The 2021-nt window shown below is 32.5% G+C and overlaps 1 protein-coding gene and 1 pseudogene across 1 annotated transcript in view; one reads left to right on the plus strand and one right to left on the minus strand.

The window, feature by feature from the left end:
- Positions 1–2021, plus strand: part of LOC105288825 (protein unc-13 homolog C) — a gene marked incomplete at its 3' end in the record, with an annotated part of 460652 nt that overhangs the window by 352006 nt on the left and 106625 nt on the right. The window lies entirely within an intron of this gene.
- Positions 949–1066, minus strand: LOC111736332 (annotated as a pseudogene).

The following is a 2021-nucleotide window of genomic DNA, read 5'->3' on the forward strand; positions in this document are numbered from 1 at the left end:
AGATTGTTACAGTAGCACAGTGCAGTATCACAATAAAACCTCTATTTTACTTAATAATGGCCTCAAAGTCATTTACATAACTTTCATTATAGTAAATTGCTGTAATTGTTCTATTTTATTATTAGTTATTGTTGCTATTTTCTTACTGTGCGTAATTTATAAATTAAACTTTATCATAGGTATGTATGTATAAGAAAAAACACAGTATATATAGGGTTAGGTACTACCTGCAGTTTCAGGCATCACTGGGGGTCTAGGAACATTTCCTCCATAGAGAAGGGGGCACCACTAATCATAAGTAATAAGTAAAAATAAAGAAGACTGTGTTTTAACTATGCAAAGATACTAACTGGCTTAGTTAGTAAGCTAACATTTTTGAATGAGGCAGACCTGAGCCATCAGACTTTAGAGAAGTTTTGCAGTGTCTTTCAGACTATTTTTCATATTTAAAAAAATTAGAATGTAAAACAGCACATAGGACCACTATCAGGATTTGAGGAGACCATGTAAAGCACCTAGCCCAGCACCTGCCATTGCCTAGATGCTCTTCAGGTGTTCATTTCCATCTCTCTCCTACTGCACCAAGCTCCCTGCCCTGCAGTGTAAATATAAGGATTTGCTCTCCCCAGGTCTCTAATCTGGAAGGACTGGGGTAGCTTGAGAAATAATTATCTGAATTCAGTAAATTCCATCAAGTATTTCCTCAGGCACATTACGCAAGTTTTTTGGGCTATTTCTGGCCATCTCCACTTCCTTTGGCACTACCAAGTAGCGTTTTCATTGTCTTACAAAATGCTGATTTTAATAATTAACACGGATCCATCCTCAATTTTATTTTTTATATTTAAATTAAATATATTTTAAATATCCGAGTTCATTAAAATAATACCTGTACATAAAGAAAAAATAAATGGATAAAAGGATGATTGGTTTGTTTGTTTTTTTAAACACCTACAGCACCTGGTATTCCCAGGTGGTTTCCCATTCAAGTACTAACCGGCCCGACCCTGCTTAGCTTCCGAGATCAGACAAGATCAGGCACATTCAGGGTAGCATGGCTATAGACTGATTGGATTTAAATAGCATTGGTGATCCAATTGTTTGTGGTATAAGAGAGCTAAGTACAAAGGAAAAATTATCACTACTAGAAATGTTCAATTAGATAAGTTTACACTCCAGATACTTAAACTGAGTTTCACCCTTAAGAGCAGTTATGATATGATTTAGATTCCCTTTAATACAGCTTTAACTGGAAAGGCTAGTTTAGAATTTACTAGTAGAGCCCTGCTTAAAATTCATTCTTCTTAGCTGTTCTCTCTCTTCATGATATTGATAGTTAATCACAATAATGCATGTTACGTATTCTTAAATAGAGAGCAAAGTAACAAAAGATGATTTTTTTTAAATGCGAAGAGAGCAAACTAAATGTCTTTAATTCCAGCTGTAGTTTGAAGCTTCATTTGTACACATGGCACACAATAACAGAACTATTGCTTACTCATTTGTAACAATGAACATACTTTTCTTCAAAGACAAACTTTGCATATCAAAATAATACCTCACATATAATGGATTCTGTGATTTCTTCTGCTGTGACTAATGAATCAGTATTATCACATTTTGACAGTGGTAGATTGTTTTCCTTATTTTACTAAGAGATTTGCAAGACAATAATTGGATTATTAAATTGTGTCTCATGGGATTAAGGTTTAAAACATTTATACTTTGTATTAATTGCTACAAATTAAAAACATCAGACTTTCAAATAATGTTGGAATGGATCAGTTATTTCATTAGACCTTTTATAAATGATAGACTAAATTGAGTTACAACTACATTGAAAATGAAGAAGAGATGAAGTTATACATTAGAGAATTTAATATGTGTATAGCAAAATCTCACAAATTCAGACCAGAATGAGGAGAGTCAATTTTATTTTTAAAATATGAAAAATGAAATATAATTAATGTACATATTACATATGTACTTGTTTTAATTTTTAGGTATATATGTGTGTGTGT

This window comes from Pteropus vampyrus, unplaced genomic scaffold (assembly GCF_000151845.1).
Source record: "Pteropus vampyrus isolate Shadow unplaced genomic scaffold, Pvam_2.0 Scaffold19, whole genome shotgun sequence".
Lineage (NCBI taxonomy): Eukaryota > Metazoa > Chordata > Mammalia > Chiroptera > Pteropodidae > Pteropus > Pteropus vampyrus.